Below are 11,295 nucleotides of genomic sequence, written 5' to 3' on the forward strand. Positions count from 1 at the left end.
GCAACAACATAGGACGCCACTGCGTCAGTACCTTATGCCTGCTTTATGGCAGGCGTAAGGGTGACGCAGAGCCACAGGGATAGTGTGGCCCCATGCATTGCTGGAGTTGCATCATGCTTGTGATACAACTGCCCAGAAAACAATCCAGGGTTTTGGCTTTAAGGCAGCAAGGCCAAGCCTAATATCATCAAATTAACAAAGAAAGCGCCAATGCTGCACTCTTATTCCTAATTTATTTCCAGTGCATTGAATAAACAATGACACACTTAACCGCTTTTTCAGTTGGATTTAATCCAAAAAGCTTTTCACAATCTACATTGATTATTTATCCAAAATACAAACTGACATCTTAAACCCAAATATACATCCTCCCATTTCTCTCACATACACCCAAGCCTATATTGATTCAACTCTGTTATTATTTGTGTGCATTCTCAATGTCTCATTCATTTTGTCAATACACCCATTCACATCATTCTAACATACCTCACTTCTCACTACACACTCTATTCACTATCCAGACACACTCTATACAAAGCATTTACATACTATTTACATAACAAATATTTGATTCAGAACAAAACAAAACTAAGGCCATCAATATCATCAATTTAGCCAAATTGAAGAAAAATACATCATTCGTTTTTTGTTTTTTAGATTGGCATAAAACAACACGGTCTACGCGTTTCAAATCCCTCCTCTTGCGGGGATTCTCATCAGGACCAGAGTAGCTGAAAGACATAAAAAGTGACGTTGTCTTACTAAATGAGCATAAACACCCCTATCTCTAGCTGCAACTGTAGCGATTGTGTCCTTACCTGCATCAAAGCTTTCAAAGCCAATGCTGTTTGTTCACAAGAACAGCTAACCTGTAAACATAATCGTCATACCGTCAGAATCCTGTCTCAAAAGAACTCACTGTGTCATAGTCATGTCAAATGAAATTAGAGAGTCTTACATGAAAACCTCTAAGAGTGGCGTAGGGCTGATTCTTTGTGTCAATTTGCTTTTATCTCTGAAAAAATGAAGAAGCTCGTTTTAGCGTGAACTCATAGGTTTCTATACGTGCAGAACAACTAAAGGCATTAGAGGTGAAATGCCTGTGTTATTGTTCATCTTCTTCGATAGTTCTTGATCTGTGAACCGGAGGAAGGCACACGGCAGCAGTCTGGAGGGAGAGACGGACGGGTTTTAGTACTTTACGGCGGTGTATTGAATCGTACATGCTTGTGAAGGAGCGTATATCATACTCTCTCTATATCTGATAGGCGACTGGGATGCAAAGTTCTTACCTTAAACAATGAAGACTGGAATTTGGAACTTGGGGCACCAGGGTATCTCAGTTGCTGCCCGGCTGGTTAGTTTGTCATGAACAGTGCCGGCTTCTTCTTTTACACAAAAAGCGTCCTAGACACGACGTTCTAATGCCTCGGACTTCTGGGAATTGTAGTCTGAAAAACTCTCCGGGTGTAGTGCCTGTTCTCAGTGAAACACCTCTTTAGAATAAAGTTTCTGCAAATATATTGCTGGGGAGTTGCCTGATCGTCATTATTTCCCAAAACACGGTCTCAAGCCTCGTGCTCGATCCTCTTCTTGTATATGTACCTATCTTGCATGCTCAAGCTGAGACCGCGCGAAAGGCATTTTTCCTTTTGAGATCGCAACGGAAAAAAGAGCTCATTAGATTTTCACAATGTATATTATAACCGGAGCTTGTGGATAACCAAGAAAGGTATAAACCAGAGTTTATAAATCTCTGAGAGTTCATTCAGCCCATTCACTGCTGTATTGAATTTTATGATGCTTCTCATTTTAATAATTTCGCATCAAGGTCTCCACCTCGACGATCTTGTTCTACTTTTGAAATAATGGTCCATCTCAGCTCCTTTTCTGTATGAGTCTTAGCATGCCAGTGGTTCACTAGGGGTGTAGTTTGCAATTTTTTTCGAATTCTTGATTTATGTTGCTGAATTCAGTAGGGCACTTCCTGATTAGTTTTTTCAATGTATAATTTCTTACATGGACAAAAGATCCCATAGACAACATATTTAGATATGCAATTGGAAAATGTCTTTGTTTCCAATGATTTGCATTGTGTGTAAAGAGATCGCCTTCTATCGTTGATTCACAGCAGGTACAGGTACCGCATTTATGGTGACCTTTTATTGGGGGCAAGCCCACAAAATCCCTGATGGTTAATCCTTTTGGTTTAGGCAAAGCTGCTCGCACAATTTGGTTTGCAATACTTTTGTGTTTCTTAAAAGCAAATAGTGGAGCTTCCGTCAATGTTTTATCCAAGTTTTTTACCAAATGCCAATTTTGGTTAATTACCTTTTTAAACCAATTTGATGTGGGACAAAAAGTCGACACACAGACAATCCTTTCCGTCTTTGGTTTGACATTTCTCTCGAGTAAACGTTCACGTGGAGTCCACCACGCTCTCTTCATTGCTTTTAAAAAAAGCTTTTTGGGGTATCCACGGATAAGATGTTTGTCCTTTAGATTATTGGCATGAAATAAATACTCGTCTTTGAATGAACAGTTCAGTCTGACCAGTAGAAATTGCCCGTAGGGCAAGTTCTCCTTTAGACTACGTGGATGATTACTTGAAAAATGCAGGGCTTTGTTTCTATCAGTTTTTTTCTTAAATAATGTTGTTGCAAGTCGCCCATCTGTGGCTTAAACTTCAATGTCAAGAAACGGCATTTTATGGTTTGAATGATTCATACTGAATTTAATGTCAGGTGTTCTATTGTTTAGCCAATCAAAAAAGGCATGTAGTTTTTCTTCATCTCCTGTCCATACCATAAAGACATCGTCGATGTATCGGACCCAGCTTCCGATCCACTGTGCAAAAGGATTGTTATTGTGCACAAATTTGTCCTCATATTTTGACATGTAAAGCACCGCTAGCTCTGAGGCGAAAGGACACCCCATCGGCACTCCTTTTGTTTAGTAAAAGAATTAGTCTTTGAAACTGAAATAGTTCTTTTTTAAGGCAAAGCTTGCCAACTCCATAACAAATTCCGTAGGAATTTTGGCTGGTGTTGGTCTGCTATCTAGGAATGCCGCAAGTACTTCCAAACCTTCATCTTGCGGTATTTGAGTATATAATGATACCACATCTAAAGTAACTAGAAAATGTCTGTTTTCTTCAGAGTCTATTGTCTCAAGTTTGTTGATAAAATCCGTGGTATCTCTTAAAAATGATTTAACATCTTCCATGAATGGTTTAAGGAAAAAATCCACGAATTTTGAAATTGGTTCTGTGAGAGATTCGCAGCCAGAGACTATTGGTCTCCCTGGCGGACAATTTTCATCTTTATGTACCTTGGGCAGTACATAAAAAATTGGTGTTCGTGGATGTTTATTCTGTAGGTACTCATATTTTTTTTGCCTAGAAAGCCTTGGTCATAGCCTGCCTGTAAAATCTTGAAACGTTGACATTGTAATTCCCATGTGGGATCTTTTGTTATTTTCTTGTAGCATTCTCTATTTCTAAGTTGTTTATTTACTTCTGCTGTGTACCATTCGGTTCCCCAAACTACAATCGAACCGCCTTTGTCGGCTTGTTTGATTATTATAGATGTATCATTTTTCAAATCCTTCAGAGCATCTTTTTGTATTTTCGTAATATTTGGTTCCGTAAATCTTTTTTCTTTTTCTCAATTTCAGCGATTGCTGATAGTACAACTTTTTCAAACAATTCTTTTGGAATTTTACCAGATGATGGGCAAAAAGTAGACTTTTTCCTAAGTCCTGTTGTTTCAAAATTGCCTGCTGATGGATTCTCTGCGAAAAAGGTTTTTAGACTTATTTATCCGCAGCATTCACTGAATTCTGCCTTCATTTGGACAAAATGTGTATCTCTTGTCGGAACAAAGGACAAACCTTTTTCCAAAATACTTAATTCACGTTGGTCAAGATTTTATCTGATAAATTGTAAATGGATGATTTATTCAATTCTTGTAGTTGTGTCGTCTTGTCGACATCTCCCATGTCTGATCGTTGTATCTGGTCCTGCCTCGCAGTTTTTGTTGGCCTTTCCCTAAAAAAGACGGCTGCTGTTGTTGATGGAAATTCTGTTGGAAATTGCCTCGTCTGTTGAAGCCTGGGCGGCTATTGCTGTTTTCTGTTTCACTTCCGCTAGATGAGGAAGATGTTTCAGAGAAAGTTATGAAATTATTTCTAGATTTCCCTTGATATTCAGGGAGAAATCTCCGTGCTTCTGGTCTGGAATAAAAGTCTGTTTGAAGATAAGGATACACTTTATCTAATAAAAAATTATTTTTCTCTTTTTCAAATTTGGTACCTGTTTGATTAATTGTATAGGCTTCGAATTCAAGGATTTTCTTTCTACTTTTTCAAAGAGTGCTTTTGAGTCCGTGATTAATTGATTTGCTTCTAAAGTGGCAATCTCTTCCAATTGTTGTTTTCAAAGCCTTTGTGCTGTTTCAACAGTGAGGACCATGAGGTCTCTGCTGCACTTAGTTTCAATGAAGCTGTATCCTTTTTTGTAGAGGGGATCATCCGTGAATATCACTGGTACGTTTCGTATTTGTAGTCCACCCGGGATAGTTCCTGCTCTCAAGTGTTCTACTAAGAAATGTCCATGAAGATTTGTTCTAATCTGTTTCTTTTTCAGTCTTATGAGTCTATCAGATTCATTGGTAATTTTTGCCGTTGTGCTTATCGCAGCTGAAGCAAATGGGGGGGGTCACTTATAATTTTAGAATATGTTCTTCGCTGTATGCGAAGGTGTCACGTTCTGTCGTAGTCCTGAAGAAATGCACACTGCACTTTATGTCTTAACACTACACACACCAACAACTACTACAATCATACTGATCTTCCAAAGAACACCTTGTGCGCTTTTGGAGTGAGTTCATTCACTTTTGAACCTCAACCCGATCGAGAAACACAACACGTAAAGCAGCAATTTCTGCCTCCACACACCTCGCGGGTAGGCACCCGCTAAACAACCAGAAAACAATCCAGGGTTTTGGCTTTAAGGCAGCAAGGCCAAGCCTAATATCATCAAATTAACAAAGAAAGCGCCAATGCTGCACTCTTATTCCTAATTTATTTCCAGTGCATTGAATAAAACAATGACACACTTAGAGATTGTACGGGCTTCTACAGCCATTAATCCCTCTACTAAATCTCTACTTACAAAAGAGACTGCACTTTGTCTTGCAAGCCATCTGGGGTTGCAATCATCTCTGCTTTTGTGCGATCACTCCTAATGATTGAATAGTGGTGTCTGCTCTTGCAGAACCAGTGAGTGACATTATTTACCAAGGACTCCTTGTCTTCCATAGAATAGAGAGGCATCTTTGGGACATGAACACGGAATACAGCTACTGTGGTATCCCCTCTCTTCCTAGGAAAGCAAATACAATTTTCATTCGTCCTTCTGGAGTAGTACCACCAGGATCTGTCAGGGGAGGTTTCACAAGGCCTCTCTACCCTCCCCCAGTGCCCCATTTTTTCAGCCATTACGTCTCATGTTATATCCCTCTTTGTAAGGAGTGTGATGAGCGCACCCCTGCTATATTTGTTCCCAAGCAATTATATGTCATGAATCGGTCCGGGGGGGCTGAACAAGAATATTTGCAGAAGGGTGGCACGAATTGTGTAAACTAGTTAAATTACTAAAATCCCCACAACAGGAGGAGGGTCTTCACTTCCCCCCTCCTTCCCACCCAGGCAGCAATACACATGTCTAGAATCAGGTTTCTCAATTCTCTGCTGTTAGACTACTGCTAGATCACCGATCCAGGCAGGTCAGTTGATCAGCTCGAGGGCTGAAAGTGAAAAATAATGACTGGACGCATATGTCAGAAAATATCAAGACCTTTAGGCTGCACTCAGAGGAATAAGTAACTTCAATATCATGGCAGTGTGATAGTATACATGAGAAATGATGTACACATTGAAATGGAGATTCTGCAGATGCTGGAGTTGATGTCTTCTGGTGTTCATCCTCAGGTGTGGCTCATGTTATTAATTACAAAGCAGAGTAGGACCCATTTGATTGCCTCTGGTTTGCAATGACATCAAATGAAAGGTGAGGACAGCTTCCCAGATGGTGGAAGTGTATTGCATGCATTCCAGTGGCTAGAGAGTAGGAGATGCAAATGTTGGTGGAAGTGTGGGAGTGGTTAAAGGTCTCCCTTTACAAATTCAATTAAGACTTTTTAGCAAATGGCTGCTGGGTAGACTTCCTGAAGCACTGTTCTCATGTTGATGCCAAGCCTTTTGTCTACCTTGGTCAGACTTCAGTGCAGGGCCCTCACACCTTCTTGTGCCTCTGCTGTGTGTACTCCTGGCTGGAGACTACCCTGCTGTGAGGAGCATCACTACACAAAGGCTTTGTCTGGAGAGCAGCCTGGAAGCACATTTGGAAAGAGAAACACCTCAAACCAGTTCTGAAGCATGAGGCGGTGGTTGCACTTGCAGTGTGAATCATGTAAAATAATGGGCCTTATTTACAAGGAATTAACGCAGTGCGGTGACGCAAGCCATTCGGCTGTGCTGCGTTGCATTAATTCCAAAGCAAAGGGATACATCATATCTACAATGATATGATGGATCCCTTTGCTCTCACCTGCACTGGTGCACAATTAGTTGCCATGCGTTGATGTGTAGAGGGAGAGAGTCTTGGGTGGGATTGAGCTGTAAAGGCACATCTCACAGGAATTAATTAGAGTACAGGCACAACCTATGGCCACCCACAACGATGAAGTGGCTCCCGGCAGAAAAGGAAAATGAGATGAAGAGATCAGAAGTGACAGTGGAGAAACCCACACACATGTCCTACATACACACAATGTTGAGTGTCACCTCAGGAGTGACAAATGAGCAATCCATAGGTATACACTGGATTCAAACAGCCTTGGCAAATTATTAGAAGAATCCTCTTGGGTTCACAGGGGAGGAATCAACAGGCATGCACTAGACAATGGAAGCCATGAGAAGCGATGATTTGTATGTTCCTTCCAGGGGAGAAAAAGCAGCAAAGCAGGAGCATGTTTGGTTACCATGAGCGACAGTTCATCTTCACAATCAAGCAATGAATCCATCCAAATGAAACTAGACATGGTACAAAGGTAGGTACAAATAAAAACAGCCAATGCGCTCCTTTGAATTACAGTTGATCCCTTATTATCATCAGTTAACAGTATTAGGCAGAGATCACTGTTTACTTAGTCAGGCAAGTGTTTGACAGAATCCAGCAAGACTTGACAGTAGATCAACCTACAGGCATGTACTGGATAATCTGCCAATAAGAATGCCCGCTATTCCTGTGGCATCAACACAGGAATTGCACAAGCATCCTAAAAGTGCACTGGATATAGGCAGCCACAGTAAAAAACCAGTGGGAAAAAACTCTGAAGAGAGAGCCACCCAGGAGTGACACAGAAATAACCCATAGGCATGCGCTGAGCATGACAGCCACTGTAAATCCTCTGTAGAGTTCCCTCTGGAGTGAAATAGCAGCCACCAAAAAACACACCAAAAGCAGACAGCATGTGAGTTTCCAACCAAACCCCCTTAGGGAATAAGTTCTGATTCTTTCGAGAGAATTGCTCTAAATCGTCTGATATCTGCATTTCATGTCAGCAACTGGGCACATTCATTAGACATTTTGATTCAGTGTTAAAAAGGGCTTAATGATAGATGGAGGAAAAATGGTTTATTCAGCAAGTTTAAGCAGTTCCTTCAGCATAGAGAGTGATGTGAGACAGCACTTGAGAACTGCTTCTCTGGCAACTGCCATTCCCCAACGTTCATCAACACATGCAAACGCATCCCTCACCAACCTTCTGCCCCCAACATTCCACCCCATTGTCCCACACACCTTTGCCCCAACACATTATAACAACACAAAAACAAAAAGGTAAAGTTATACACTGAACCTGTACCTCACTTAACAGTTCATAGAACCACTAGACATCTAACATTTCTCTATTCCATCATGAACTCTTTAAGATGCCCCAGCAATTTCCTCTTCTTCACGCTCCGACGTATCAACACTTCAGGATCACTTTGTGCTCTATCACCTGCCGCCACATGACTCCCACTGCTCTCATTCACCCTCAAATTTGGTTCACACCCTGGCCCATCACCCATCAACGTTACACTTCATATTGGCCTGCAAATTCCACTCCTGACAACCATGTGCACTAACCCCCTTACACAAACTCACAAGGCATAAATGCCACACCGTTCCATCCTCAACTTTTACCACACCTTCCAACACACTTACAATTCTCAATGGATCCGACCAACGAGGTGCACCCTTCTCCACGAGCCTGGTTTCCTCACTCACTCGAAATACTCTGCACCTTTTTGACTATGTTGACCTTGTCCTGAGATTGATACTTTTCCACCTTACTCTTAATCCGAAGATCAACCTCTGACTTCCCTTTCTCTCCCTTCTTATGTCTCAACCACCATGGTACAAGTTTTAATAAGGTTTCCTCCTTCCTAATACTTCAAATAGTGTTCAGCCCGTTCAGTATGCAGTGTAATCCTGTATGATAACAGCATACTACCTCTTTGACAACTCTATGGAACGGTTCAACCTGGCCATTACTTTCGGGATGATACAATGACGCCCTTACATGCTTGATCCCACATTTTTTCTGGAACAACTGCATTTTAACAGACGTGAGCTGCACTCCGTTATCAGATACCAATGTTTCTAGTATGCCTTCCCTAGAAAAAACAATTTCAACAACCACCTCCATGGTCATATTACCAATCATACATACTTCCAGCCAATTCTTGACAATTCAGCACGCAATGAACTCCATTGACAGCATTAAGCGGTCCACTCATCCATTAACTGAATAAACTATAGGAACTGGCACCAGTACCAACAAGCATTTGCAATGCAAATAAGTCTTGCATTTGTGAGTTAGAGCTATTGACATTGTAAATGGCAATGTTTTTTACCTACACGTTTTATTTTTGGAGTGAATGTATGTAGTGTGCAAAATCCCTTGAAAAGGTCCTGCACTTCGTGATAAATATATTGAGAAAGACGCAAAGTGTGGGCTGTGTCAACAATTGCTTGACACGTACCTCATGGGTGAAGTGTCACCACACATGTACACCGTGGTGCTTTACTAATGCAAAACTCATTAATAAAAGTAGTGCTTACAGACTAACCAACGCAATCGGGATCGGAGAATGTGAATCCGAATTCCCCGGCTTCTCTTTCATTTTCTAGACTATTTGACTCACTCTCCTGCGTCTTGGTTATCCCCCAAACCCTGGGAGGTAATGAAGTTTGCCAAGGGGGTGGGGGGGCTTCGGGGGTACATGGAAATGTATTCATTGCCTAGTTGTCAAAGGTTGCCAGGTGCTAATAGTTAAAAGTGTGCAGATTTCATTAAGATATTCGGAGTACTTTACTCGCATCTATGAGAAAATCGACATTAACTAAACAAAATGCCAGAATGCATGTCAGTTTTCACAGTGTTTTAGACAGTACTGGTTGCTTAGTTTCATTGCATTCATTTTTGTATTTACTCTTTTACACAGCATCCAAAGTAGGTTACCTAACCCCAAAGCCCAGAGTTGTTAAATGACCCATAGAAGGGAGTGTTTTACAGTTGAGCAAATGTGTCCAAATGTAATTTTGGTAGTGCCATGGAATGATCAGCCAATGAGGTACTTGATGAGCAGGTATTTAACTACACGTTCAAAATGTACGGTATTGTGGCTGTTGTTTATTTGTACACAACCACCTCTCTGAATGTGTTTATTAACACAGAGCTTCATCTACCAGACAGTGCTCACAACTTTCCTAATGAATGTTAATTAGGCAGATAACATTTATGACCCCGCTAATATTCCGTGATTGCAGGGGTGGGTGCCTACAAAGGACAGCAGACTTCCATGCCAGTAGTAGCACTCATAAATGTGAAAAACGTCTTCAGAGAAAATAAAAATACCATTCTGTTGTTAAATCAAGTCAAAACTTCAAGAGTGCACGCGATCTAGTCTGAAAAAGTAGGGTTATTCTTAGGGCCCGGTATTCTGGTAGCCTGAAGAATATTCATTGTATGAAATCCTTGCCAGAAGAACAAAACCTTTTAGAGGATTGTTAAAGCCTTTATACTACTGGTAATGAAGTTGCACCCTTTAAAGGATTGCCCAACATCGTAGTACACATCCTGAAGGAAAGTGGAACAAATGACATTACAAAAAGGCTAGAGGAAACTGTATTTTGCCTGGAAGGCTGAATTGTTAAATGGTACCAGCAGTTTGAAAGAAACTATTTTTATGTTTTGCATGCACTTTTTAAGTTTCGCATACACGGTGCTTGTGCTGTGCTTGTGAAATCTCTTGTAACGAAAAATCTTAAAAGGGGCTTAGAGCCCGCCCATTGCTTACCTTTACTTATCATTGATTGGCGCTCACGCCACACTTAGGGGCTCATTAAGATGATGTGACGATCGCCACCGCCGGGCGGGCGGTGGTGATCATTACGCCATCCTACTGTGAAATATCCCCTGCCATATTATGATGGCGGTGGGTATCGTGGCGGATGCAAAGTCCGTCTGCCGCTTTTCCGCTTGTCGGCAATCGTTACGATTGCCGGCCAGGCGGAGCTGGGGCAGTAATATGGTGGCAGTGCCTAGCAGGCACCACCAGCCATATTAGGATGTGGGCGGTTAAAGACCGCTCCATGGTGGCGGCAAGGCTGGTGGGGATTGGCTTTGGGGACCCGTTGCAGGCCCCCGGGGAAGAGGGTGGGAGGTGCACTTGGGAGGTACCCATGGTACCCCCTGCACCAAGTGGCAGGCACCGCGTGGTGCATGCCACGTGGCGCAGGAAAATGCTGTGCATGCCCTTTTACCATGGCGGACGGTGCTGCAGCCAGCTGCACCGTCCGCAATGGTGAAAGGCCAGGATGCGCCTGCCAGTATGGCGGGCACATGCTAATGGGGCCGGTGGGACCGCCGCACATCTGGCGGTCAGTCCCATCACTGTTATGATGGCGGGCGGACTGATGTCTACCCGCTATCATAATGAGCCCCTTATTTCCTTTTTTCCTGTTAGTCAGCGCCTCCTCCTACCTCTAGCTGCCTGCTCAGCTTCACGTCTTCATCCTTGCTGTGGAGCTTGGACTAAGCACTGCCTTCAGTGACCAGTGTCCATCCACTAGCCACGCATTTGTAGCACACTTTATTTTTCTTATTTTTTACTTTCCAGCATCCACATTCTATTCATTGCTTACCCATCCCTTCAACCACCTCACTTTTGTCACTGCATGCC

General features: G+C 42.2%; 1 long non-coding RNA gene across 1 annotated transcript; it reads right to left on the minus strand.

Moving 5' to 3' along the window:
* Positions 1–271: 271 nt before the first annotated feature.
* LOC146856829 (uncharacterized) lies at positions 272–1,451 on the minus strand. Its single transcript, XR_014979507.1, has 4 exons — positions 1,293–1,451; positions 959–1,168; positions 819–869; positions 272–731 (listed from the first exon to the last, which is right to left on the minus strand). It is a non-coding gene; the product is annotated as an uncharacterized LOC146856829 (long non-coding RNA).
* Positions 1,452–11,295: the final 9,844 nt, after the last annotated feature.

Source organism: Triturus cristatus, chromosome 3_2 (genome assembly GCF_964204655.1).
Source record: "Triturus cristatus chromosome 3_2, aTriCri1.1, whole genome shotgun sequence".
Taxonomy (NCBI): domain Eukaryota; kingdom Metazoa; phylum Chordata; class Amphibia; order Caudata; family Salamandridae; genus Triturus; species Triturus cristatus.